A 12,207-nucleotide genomic window follows, 5' to 3' on the forward strand; every position below is an offset into this window, starting at 1 on the left:
TTGTATTATTATTTAGCATGTTTGTAATTTTTAATTTGTATTCAAAATTCGAATTCGATTTTTTTTTTATTCGAATAAAATGATTTTATTTCTTATTATTATTTAGCTAATTTTTATATTTGTAATTTTTAATTTTTATTCAAATAAAATGATTTTATTTTTTATCATTATTTTGCTTATTTTTATACATTTTATTTGTATTCGAAATTCGAATAAAATGATTTTATTTGATATTATTATTTAGCTAATTTGAATATTTGTCATTTTTAATTTTTATTCGAAATTCAAATGTTTTTTATTTTTAATTTGTATTCGAAATTCGAAATAATATTTTTAATTTTTAAATATTATTCGAAATTCGAATAAAATGATTTTATTTCTTATTATAATTTAGCTATTTTTTATTTGTTTAATTTTTAAGGGCTTGAGTCTTTGCTGGATTTGAGGCTGCAGTAATCCTCTATCTGCCTGTCGGTAGCTTGATGTGGGGGTCCCAACAATCGACTACAAACTCGAAATTCCACAGCTTGTATTCCTTTATTTGGCTATGAATTTTTACAACGGCCCAGTAAAGAGAGAACCGGCCTATTGGAGGTGTTTCCCATTGTGCTTCGCTTTTGTCACAATTTCCTGGTCATAAAACCATTAAAAACCGAAGAGGAACAACTGCCAGCGCCGCCCACATAATAATCGCTGCTCGCCGCTGCTCCCCCTGTCCCCCTTGTCCCCCCTGCTCTCATGTCCTTGTTGTAGTACTCACAATGGACCACTTAGCAAGTGTTCGCCGGCCAGCAACAAAACATAGCAATCATAATAACAGTAATAACAACGGGAACACACACACACACACACACAGATAGACACTTTTATGGGCCCATGGTTAATGCCGGAGGAGAGTGGACCAGCGAACAGGACTCAAATAGAGATTACAAATGATTTGAATAAATTTGCAATAAAAAAAAAAGTGAATTCTATTTGCGTGCTGGAATTGTGCCGACAATAAAGCAATTTTGTACGCCAAAGCCGGGACGGGGCGGAACAATTGTCCAGCTTCCGAGAATTGAAGTTTAAAGATTATGTTCCTCCTGGCCATCCACAGTGGGCCATGGCAACATTGTGGTTTAGATTGTAACAGCAGTGGGAACAGGCCATTACAAGTGTCAAAACAGCAATTTATCGTTTGTAATCATGTGTATCTATAATTGTGTGTGTGTGTGTGTGTGTGTGTGTGTGTGCGAAACGAAACAGTTAATCATATAAATATGGCGACGGCGGGCGTCGTCGGGCGCTTATTATTTTTGCCTCGGCTGCGATAACATGACCCCCGACCCGAGAGAGAAACTTACGGCAACGGCACTTTGATTTAGTACTAAAGTGCGTTTCAAAATAATAGGGATACGGATACGACGGGACATATAATAAACTAGGGGGAATAACTAGGGCTCCCCACGCAATACCTTCGCTTCTTTTTATACAATAGAGAGATAATAAAATATGAATAATATATATTTCGACTAGTATTCGGATTACTGGTTGAAATTATTTGTTCACTCAAAGAAAAATGGCATATTTAATTAATTAATTAATTTTTGAATAAAAATAGTATCTAATTAAACAGAGTTTTTCTGTAATTTAGACATTAATGCATTAAGAACTTTTATTAATTAAATATACATTTTAAATTTAAAAAATTTGAGTTTTAAAATATATATAAATATATTATTTCATGTATATGATTTATGCACCCAGTCGACCTGCCCAACAGGATGATGAACAGATAATTGAACCAAATAATTTTCCCCCTCAAAATTCTACGACCTTGATGACACGCATTTTTTTATTATTATTTTTTTTGATCATTGTAATTTTTCCAAACCACATAATTGTATCTGTGATATTATTATTTTATATTTCAAATTAAAAAAAAAAATGTGTATAAATATATTTATTTATGAAATATAATATAATTCCATATTAATTTGATTTTTTCCCTACTAAGGAAAGTACTTTCCACAATAAAAGCTAGCCCGCTTACAGTTCCGTGCCGCACTGTATTCATCCGAAAGTTTTGTCTTCACACTCTCGTTCTCCATCGAGTGAAAGAGATACATAGATACACACATACACAGATACATAGAAATGTATAGCTGTGCCAAAACCAAAGCTAAAACCACAAAGTCATAAAATTACTTTCGCGCATTATAAATTTATAGTTTACTTTGGTTCATAATCGGGCCGTGGCTGGGGCGTGGCTGGGGGCTGGGCGGGGGTTTTTGGCGCCCAAGCGTAAAAATTTATTATGCTTATGGATGAAATGATCAGAGAGTGGGCGGACTCGACTTTGTTGCAGGACGCGGCAGCTGCTGCCTGCTGCCTGCTAGCCATCGCGGACATAAGTCATTTATATTGTAACAAATTGTACGCGATTTGGCGGCATCCTCCTCAAGACATAACACTTGTACCAGATGGATGTCGGCTGGGAATTAATGTTTTTGGCTCCCCGTTTGAACTTTGCTGGCTGCCGCACACGGCGGGGTTAAATGTCGTCTTTAAGAAGCCAATGAAGGGCGATCCCGCCACATAAAACACAAACACAAACGATTAAAGGGTTGCCAAACCAATGGAGTGTCTTATAAGATGGCCAAGGCATTGAAATTGGCTTTAAGGAGGGTCCATAAAGCATCAGTTGAATATTTGTTGACTTCTCTTAAGAGGGAATTCCTAATACTCAAGGTACGATGGTTTCAGCCCAATATATGAGCCACTTGGTAAATGTTTTTGGAATATTTTTGCACTTAAAAAACCTGCGAATCATATATATCTACCGCTCCCCAAAGGACTCTCATGTTTAGGTATTTAGAGGTTTCAAAAACACACACATATCCAGTATTTGCTGGTGTAAAATGTAGGCCTCAAATATCATTTAAATAAATGGATAAATCACGAAGAAATATTTCTATATTAGATATCAAGATACAGTCGTACCGCAAAGAAAACTAACAAAGCGACAGCCCCTCACTTTGCCTCACATTGCCTCAAAATACCCTCTGTGACCTCTCACCCCAATCCAGACTTTTTGCCATTTACCAAAGTGCAAGAAGAGATACATCAAGTAGACAACGGCAGCTCCAGCCCCGGCCACGGACACGGCAGATACAGATACAGTTGCAGATACAGATACAAATAATCAAGAAGGAGAGAATAAAAAAAAAAACGTGGCAGGAAATGCGGGCTTGCTCATTATTTGCGCTGAGTGCGGCGGCGGCGACGACGACGACGACGACGACGACGACGACGACGACGACGACATCGAGTACTTTGCATAAATTTCAAATCTTAAAAAATAGGAAGGAGAAAATGCAAAGAGGAGGAGCGGAGCAAAGGATCCAAGCCAGTAGCAGATGACAGCAGCAGCAGCAGCAGCACACAAAAGGACATCGATAGCTGGGACGCAGCTGCAGATGTAATGGAAATTGAAGGGCTGGCTGGCTGGTCCCGTCCCCCCCCTCCACTCCCTATACCCATTTATATGTATGTCCGCTTCCTGGCCCGACTCTCCGCACCTTTGCGCCGTGTCAAGTGCGGCGGCAGTGGCGGCAAAGAAGTATCTGAATAAAAAATAATGCAATGATACGGAAAAATTAAAAACATTAGAGCCAAGGAGATGGCCAGAGGGTGGGAGTGGCGTTAACAAGAAGGAAAGCTAGATCAGGGGATAACCGAAAGTGCAAATACACTATATCATGGCAGTAATACAATTCAAAATTTATTAGAGGGGCGAATATTTTTTAAGAAATTTCCCATTTGAAAATATCAACTGAAAAATCTATGAATGTCAGTCGGGAGAGGCATTTGGGTACCTTATAGTTCAGGGATACCCTCTTGTAGGGTATTTAAAATAAGGAAATCCGAAAGAGGCGACAACTTCAGTTCTAATGACACGACCACAGACCAGTTCAAGTTGCGCCCAGCCCAGATTTATGGTTGCAATTATGGCCCGAGCGGAGTGGAGTCTTACAGCCAGCGTCAGCAATAATTGTGCTTGAAATTTGCATAGAAAATTTTAAGTAGTTGGAAAAGATGCGACCCCTGGCTCTTCCTTGCCACACACCCAGTTTTGGTCCCTGTCCTTGATTTGTTCGTCGTTTCAGTTTCAATTGACGTGTAATCCTGCCTTGTCCTTGGCATTTTGCGTGCAGCCACCAAGGACAACTCGATAATGCTCTCCTTTCTCCCCCTCTCTCTCTTTCTCTCTCTAGCTCTCTGTGTGTGTCTCTGTTTGGGTGGTTGGGTGTCAAAGTCAAGGCGAAAAGTATGCGCTCAGTCAGCGTGTGTAAGGACTTCAAGGACTCGCTCGCACTGCTGCCACTCGCCTCAGTGCATGGTATATTGATTTAGTTTTTTGTGATTTTTGTTTGCTCTTTCCGTTCTCTGTTCTGGCTCCCCATCTGGGCCAACATTTAATTAGCGTCGACCAAGTGTTTGAACGGAAATTGTAGACGAGTTTTGTGGTGTAGAAAAGTGAATAGATTTAAGTTGAATCCTAAGCGAGTGTCCCTTTCATAGAATCCTTCAAATAGCAAACGGAATTGATTTATTTGGGTTCATTCTGTTTGCTAATAATTGAAAATATCACCATACAAGAAATAAAGGTCTCTGCGAAGGCCGTCTATATCAAGAATCAAAGGGATTATATTTTTTATAATGAAGAAACTTTAAATTAAATTATTGAAAGCTGAAACAACTCTTGGTTTTAATTTTAATAATAATGAAAATTTTAGTTTTCTGTAAAAAAAAAACTAGAATAATTGTATACAGATTTAAATATTATTCATTATTAATATTATTATAATTTTCTGTATAATAAGAATAAAAATTAATTGTATATAGATTTAAATAATATAATATTATTTTTTATTAATATTGTTATATTTATTTATATTATTAGAATTTTTTGTATAATAAAAATATAAAATAAACTTTTTATAGACTTATATATTATTGTATTATTTTTTATCAAGATTATTATAATTTTTTGTTGAAATATATAAAATAATTGTGTATAGATTTATATATTATTACATTATTTTCGATCAATATTATTGTATTTCTTTATATTATTATAATTTTCTGTATAGTAAAAATATAAATCAATTTTATATGGATTTAAATACCATTATTTTATTGGTTATCAATATTATTATTATTTTTTGTATATATATATAAAATATTTGTGCATAGATTTATTTTTAATACATTATTTTGTATCAATATTATTGTATTTATTTATATTATTATAATTTTCTGTATAAGAAAAATATAAAATAATTTTGTATAGATTAATATATTATTGTATTATTTGTTATTAATATTATTTATTTATTTTACATATTTATATATTTTATAAAAAATATATCAAATAATTTCCCATAAATATAGGAAGCCTCTGTGTATCGCAAATGAAATCCGCTAAGCCCCTTGACTAGCTGCTTTAAAGTCCATGCATACTCCCACCGGACGATCCCATGCTCCCGGATCGATTTAACTCGGTCTTTGTCGATGGGCAACAGCTGCATACCAAATAAGTGGCAGTCTTCTTCTTCTTCTTCGAGTTTCTTATTTTAATTTTGTTAGAAAAGTTGAAGAGGATGCAGACGTATCCTAAATTAGATACAAGACAGATCCCGCAATTGAATGACCAGCCCGGGAACTGCTTGCTGCACTTTTCTAATTTTGCTCTTCTCGGGACAATAAAACTTTTCCTTCCTTCTGCCGTCCATTGTGGGCCACGAAGAGCTGCAACCAATTGCAATAAAAGAAAACTTATCTTTTGTATATATATACTCGTTTATATATATTTGTGGTATTTTTTGGTTTCCTCGAACGGAGAGAGGAAAAGAAAAACTTTATGTTGGCTGAGCTGATAAATTCCTGCCGTCTCCGGGAGTTGATAAAAAGGCAGAGGAAGCCCGAGATGCGAGGCGAGGAGTGGAGGAGTGGCTCGGGCTGAGACATTCAATTGAACAAATTCTCAGCCAGAGTTTTCTTTGAACTATCTGAGAGCAGATATCCCGTACTCTCGCCAGCTTCTGCATAAATTGCATATAATTGCTTTGCTTGGGTCTCCAGAGATTTATGCGCACATGCCTCGGCCTGGGCCTGGTCCTGGTCCTGGGCTTGTGGCTCCTTTTCGTTCTCGTTCCTCCTCTCTGGCGAAATGATAAAAATTTTATTAAAACAAAAAGCTGCATAAATTTCCGCTCGAAATACCGTTTGTACAGCTGCCGCCTTCGACCTCTCTCGCCCGCTGTGCATTTTTATAGTGCGACTCCCTCTCTCCCTCTATCTCTGTGTGTCTCCCACAGTAGTATTTCTCTCTATATGGCATAATTAGATTTGATGTCCCGTGGTCCATTTGGTCCGCATCTCCGCCTGGCCACTGGTCTGCGCTGCTCTTCTGGTGGTCAGTCTCTCCCGAGTCTCGGTTTAGTCTTGGTTTCCATTCACACTTTGGTAATCCGCTTTGGATACTTTTATGACTTAATACGTTTTATTTCATTGCAGACAGACAGTCAGGATAGACAGGATGGCGAAATAAATCTTCCGTGAGCATCTTTGGCCCCGACCCCGATCCCATCGTCATCATCATCACCAATTCAAATGTCCTGTCCTGTAGTCCGGTCCTGCCCGGCTCCTTACGCTTGACCAGAGTCGCAGCGCCCGTGGCCCGGGGCCATGGACATTCCTGCGACATTTGTTGCACTCCCTCCTCCCCCCTGGTGTCCTTTGTCTTGGTCTTGTTTCGGTTTATTATTGACCAGTTTGCCTCGGATTATTATTACACTCACACAATGCTGACAGTTGGCCCATTGATTTATTAGCCAGTTCTTGGCATTTTCATTCACTGTTTTGTGGTCTCTCTCCGTCTGCGTCTCACAACTCCCCGCTGGACGTCTTTTAGTGGACTCTTCGTGGGGGATTTTCACTGCCGTATCCCGTGATTAAGGCATTGACAATCCTAGCAGGGGTCGAATGCATAATCCCAGTCTTCTGTGTCCTGGCCACATACACAAATATATGGGAATTTGTCATCGAATTTACTTTAATATTAACGAATTTTCTGCTGTCATATAATTCCTTAATGAGTAGAAGAAATAATTAATGTATTATATTGAATATTCCTATTACCAATAATTGGGTGGAAACTGACAGTTACGAGAAGTCCTCGAGGCAATTGATTATCGTATGGCAGATGACAAAAGTAGAAATGACAGCCACATAGATATTTCACTGAAAGGATTGTGCGGAAATTTTCTCTACAGTAATTAAGTTACGTGTTTTTTTGTGCACGTGAAAGGCATATCGATTTTAATTAGGAAGATCAGCCATTTCGTCTATTGTTGTGTGTGTGACAGTGAACAATGCCATTGGGCCGTCAAACGTGTAAAGCAGGAAACATGAGCAGACAGATAACGAATATGTGCGTGTGAGCATGTCACATTTGCGGGAATTTCAGTCCTAAGAGAAACGAGCACTGTTTGCTTTGTAAAATAAGAAACCCCTGAAGCCTTTAAACCAAATTCCTCCCACAAATCATGGGAGAAAATCATAGCCTGATATTTAATTTCAGACAAATTCAAATTCAAAGGGCGGAGTATTAGCTACAATAAAGGGACTCTCACATGTGAAATTATCGCATATCTTGATGACCAAAAAAATATAATTCGGATCCGAAGCTGCAGGCTCACAAAATGAACAGTCAAAACCAATGGATTATCTGGTTGAACGTCATTATTTTTCAGCGAAAAAGTGCTTTCCTACCTCCAGAGACATCGAGCGATCGGAGTGGGCCTAGGATGCCCGATTATTGGCGATTGTTTACGGAAATTAAGTTGATTGAAAGCTATAGATGGCTGGAATCATCAAGCTGCCGCATTCCCAATCTTTCCTTCTGTAAAATGGATGCCGGAAAGTGGCATGAAATGAAAATGGGGAAAACTGCTAAAACAAGTAACTAAGAAACCACCGCAGAAGCCTCAAAAGTTACTTTTGATGGCCAGACCGAATTAAATACAATAAATAAATGTGAATTCAAATTAAAGAAAACCAGAAGCTAAATAAAAGTTATATAGGAGATATACGAGTGTGCACGTACATGTGTGGAATGGAAAGGAGATGGACCCCAAATGAGCTATCTAACAGATGCCGTGCAAAAAGGCGTTTGGAAAATTGCAAAAGTTCCAGACAGAGCAGAGCAGAGCTGAACAGACGCCAGCGCAGTTAAAAGCCACAATAAAAACCGTTTGCAATGTTTGAGATAAAAATTAAAAGACGACGTCATTTGGACCAGTCCAAGTCGGGTTTTTGGATACGGTTTCGGGCTCAGCTTCTGCATCTGGGTTCTCTCCCCTGGGGGGGGATCCAGGCGCCCGTACAGTCGCGTGTGTGCGGCCCTTAAATGGCACACAAAATAGACATTAAAAGCGATCCAGGAAAGCGGTTGCGATACCCCCAATAGCCTCCCATCCCCCCCTCCGACTGGAACTTGGTCCAGAAACACGTTGATGAGGTGTGTGTGTGTGTGTGTGTGTGTGTGTGTGTTTGTGCTTAGTCCCGGCTAGGATTTTGTTTAATTTTATTTGCTCCTGGGCCAAATGTAACTTTTATTGTTTTCGGTTTCGGTTTTCGGTTTTCGGACTTCATTGTGAAGTGCGGGGGTGGACTTTGGACTGTGGACTGTGTCTGAAGGAGGGCGAGCATCATAAATTCGATTTGTGTGGCATAATTTAAGTCGCTCTGGCACTGATGTTTTGTGCTGATTAGATTGAGGCACGGCACAGGAGGACGACGAGACGGAGGGCGAAGCGTTTTAATTGTTCCATTCCGAGGCATTCAACGTCACCTCATCAGCAGCATTTACACGTAATGGCCTCGTTAAACTGACTTTTCGACTGCCACTGATGAAATCCTGCCAGTTCCAGTATCCAGGATCCAGATCCAGAGCTAGAGCCGAGACAGCCTCGAATGGACGCCATTAACTTGCGTTTAATTGTCTGCACTTTTATGAGAAGTGCCAAAGATACAGAGACCTGGGCATACAGTAGGAATAATCGTCGCACATGTGGGCAAGGGCCAGGGCCAGGACAAGGGATATGCCTTATCTTATAGCTTTTAGCCAGGGCTTTTATGTTTGGCCAAGAAGTGAAGGCTGTAAAAGCAAACAAACACCTTCGGAAAAAGGGCAATTTCCATCACCAACTGACGATAAGCTACGAGAGGGACTTGAGCAGATGCGAAAAGAGAAATTTATGCTTGAAACGAAGGTAGATCGAAACATCCGCACTTTCGGATGAGCGGAAAGACAAAGAAACAAAGCGGATGTTAAGCACCGTGGCACGAGACTTTTACATATTCAATTTATGGAAACAATTACCCAATAAAGTAACCCATCGAACACACCATAAAGGCTCACAAAGATCATAAAGAGTACAACAAATAATTGTGGCGATCACTCAAGTATTATCGATTGTACGATTGCCAGACAAGCCCATAAGATTTAGAGCCTCCGCACCCGCATAAATAGCCTTTTTCAGGCATTAAATATAATTTCAGTAATACGTTTTCTGTCATTCTGGACACCGCATTGCGTCTCCAACGAAAGATCAATTCATATCCCCACCGACAATAACTTTTACAGCAAACTGCAGTTAAATCATAAGCCCGACCCCTATGCCTACTCGCAGTACCCATCCCCCCCCCCCCTGGCCGTATTGAAAAAGAAAAAAAACCTGCCCGAACTTTGATTCGTGACCAGCAAAGTAATGCCCAGATTTTGTATTTCCCTTCCGAAGAGCAACAAAAGGAGCCGCCCGGCAGAGGCAGTACTTTTATGACTGACTGAGAGCGACATGCAACAAAATTGAATTTTATGAATGGGTATTTATGAATTTTATTCATCGTAAGTTATAAAAAAAAAAAGAAAATAAAAGCTCTTAGTACTTTTTCCTTTACTTTGGCATTCATTTTCTGGGGTGCTGCTGGACGCTGGAGAGGCTGGGCGACGGCTCTGATGACAAGTCGAATTCCTTGAATGAAATTGAACATGACAACTGGCGATGAAACTTGTTATAAAGAGATCTCTCCCCTAAGAGGAAACAGTGGGCCTGAAGTTGGCAATTATTCAGCAGAAACTGTCGCAGAGAATAGTGGAAGAAAATGGGAATTATTATAGGAGAAAGGTTAGAAATGCTCAAATCTGGAAGAGGAATGCGCCATATAATAAATTATTATATTATTATAAATATTATTAAAAATTGTATTTGTTTTGTTTTGTATTTCAGGGGAAATCTAAAGGTTTCAGCAGAGCTCCGTGGAAAAAAACTAATGTTTCGGTAAGGAAATGCCAATTTTGCCACTCTTTCGTCCCACTGTCCATTCAAATCCATGGCTGAGCTATTAAAAACGCCAAAAACGCGACGACATCTTTTCAATTCATTTGAAAAGTTTCCCAAACCCCACAAAACCTTTGCCACTCGTCAGCCAGGCCAGCAGCTCCCAGCTTCCAGCCATTTAACTGCTAGGCAAACAATCGTAAGAAATGCTTTTATATCAAACCGAAAAACGACACAAAAACGCATAGAGAACGCATATAATCCTGAGCACAAATTTTTAAGACCTTTTCGCCTAAAGCTCGAAATTAATTTCGCTAACAATGGCCAAAGGTGGGGGGAGAGACATGACATCCTCCAGAGCTCAATGAAGCGCTTAACCATTAAAATCAATCAAAGCAAATTTATTGGACAGAGCGACATTGTTGGTCGGCAAACAAGGCGACGTATTTTTATTAGAGAGACACAAGTATGCCCCATAAAAAGCCAGAGAGAAGAGAAGGGCAATGAAAAATCAAATCAGCCAAAAACGATCCCAAAAATGATGACCCCCCCCGACCCCAACCCCAACCAAAACGAGACGAAACTGTCAAAAGATAAACCCCTTTTGAGAGAAACTTGAGATTGCGGACAATTGTGCATCGGAATGGTCTGCCCTGGCCAGTGGCTGCTCCGATTTTATGGCAAGTTTTTATCCACAAAAAAGTTGGATTTGGTATCATATTTTTCGGTCTCTTCTCAAATTCATTTTAGTGGCGGTAATTAAAATTCATTTGTCATACTTTGTAAGTCGCCAACAATGGGCCATTGCTTGAATTTTTGGGTGCTTCCAACATTTATGGGTATATTAAAATCAATTTAGCATTCAGTTTTGACATCATTATTTTTTTAGGGGCTTCTTTGGCAACATTGTTTCGAATGGAGTTTAGGGAACAAGTTTGGGGGGGAAAGAGATCTGGGTTAAGAAAATATTTAAAATTCTCTGCTACATAAATAAAATATGAGACTTCAAACACCTTTAAAAATACGTAAAAATTACCCTGTTTCTATTATTTTCTCCATGGGAGACCTGCTTATTGGGACCTATACCACACAAAAGTTGCTTCCTCTCTCTGGAATCCCTATATGCTCTTACCCCAAAATACCCCCCCACTCTGGCCCCCAAACTTCCGTTGGAAACTTTTCATTATTTATCAACAAATGTTGCCAGCAAAACGAGAAACATTGGCCATTTTTCTGGCAGCGCCAGACCGTCCGTTTAGTTTTCCTTTGGCTTTTCATTAGCGCCAACTGTTCCATAGAGAGTGCTGCCGTGAAAAATAACGAAAATATGCTAATTTTTTGGTTCTACTCTGCTGTGTTCCGGCAGAGTCACGATCCTTGGGCCAACAATTTGCTGATTGCGCGGCAGGAAGCCGCCAAGAGAGGCAGGATGAGGAATTGATGTCATTTTGCGCAAACGCATTGATAAAATGATTGATTACCCGCAGCCGTTGTCGACCATCCCTCTCTCTTCCTCTCTCCACGATGCTCATGCAAAAATGCAAACATTTTGCAATCAAATTAACTCTTTAGACGCTTAAGCCGAAGAAGACGAACCAAAAAAGAAAAAAGGAATTTATCAAAATCTGTAAATTGGCAAAACCATTAAAATTATTAAAATCATGCTTCAGAGGGTTGGCTGGCGAAAAACCGGGCGTGTCCTTTGAAATTTATCAACTGGATATGCAAAATCATTTCCGATTACCTCACCCTTTCCCTTCCATCCAGCCTATTTTTTTTATTTTTTTTTTCGTTGCGCATTTTGCGATTGAAGGGA

This window comes from Drosophila miranda, chromosome XR (genome assembly GCF_003369915.1).
Source record: "Drosophila miranda strain MSH22 chromosome XR, D.miranda_PacBio2.1, whole genome shotgun sequence".
Lineage (NCBI taxonomy): Eukaryota > Metazoa > Arthropoda > Insecta > Diptera > Drosophilidae > Drosophila > Drosophila miranda.